The following is a 1020-nucleotide window of genomic DNA, read 5'->3' as shown; positions in this document are numbered from 1 at the left end:
AAAAAAATCCCAGATAAGCTGGCAACAATATAACGTTCTTCCCTGAGTTTCTTTCTCTCTAAATAATAAGCAAGTAGTAAGTTGATTCTAACCCAACAGTCAAAATAACAGCTATTATCCAGTACAAGGATGCTTCCAACACTGTAGTAAAGTCTACAAAACGTAAAATAATCAAGTTTATGTACAGCTGTACAGAATTTTAAAAATTAAAAATACCTATGTCTTTTTCTTTAAACGCTAAATCTATTATGTCTCTGAACTCTCAAAGGTCTTTATCTACATCTACTGTAGTATGTACAATATTCTCTGGATATTACAGTTATTTTTGCCTATGTCTCATTTTCTGTACACAGCTATAAAAATTTTGTAGACAAGACCGTCAATGACTGATTATCATCTTTATATGCCCTGGCACATAGCACATGGACTTAGGGGTACAAGTGACAGATGTGAATTCTGTTGGAATTAAAGGTTAGTGTAGGAGAACCAGAGACAAATAACACTGAAAAACTAGATACAGTTTAGTGCCTGCCGTTAGTGAGCCAGAGTTTCCAAGTGCCAATTCCAATAGTCATTATCTCTTTCCTAATTAACAAGAGCCCCACCACTACCATCACCATCACCACCAGATGTCTACCAATGACATATATAAATAAAAATGTTACATGACCTCACATCTGTTAGAATAGCATATATATATACACACACACATATATATATACATGCTATATATAGAGGGGGAGAGAGAGAGTTGTACACATAACACGTGTTACTTTTCATGTATATTGTATGTATGCTATACTAACAGATATGGTGTCACTATATATGTGTGTACACACACACACACACACACACACCCCTATATATGAAAATAATAAGTGTTGGTGAGAATGTGGGTAAATTGAAATGGCTTCAAAAGAAAAGAAAAGAAGAATTCAGTAGAAAAATATAATTTTTAAACAACTGCCCTTGTGTACTTTTTTATTGTACTGATACTTCATTGCATTTAAAAAAGGTAAT

Source organism: Cebus imitator, unplaced genomic scaffold, assembly GCF_001604975.1.
Source record: "Cebus imitator isolate Cc_AM_T3 unplaced genomic scaffold, Cebus_imitator-1.0 Scaffold681, whole genome shotgun sequence".
NCBI classification, from domain to species: Eukaryota; Metazoa; Chordata; class Mammalia; order Primates; family Cebidae; genus Cebus; species Cebus imitator.
This window is presented reverse-complemented; position numbering follows the sequence as displayed.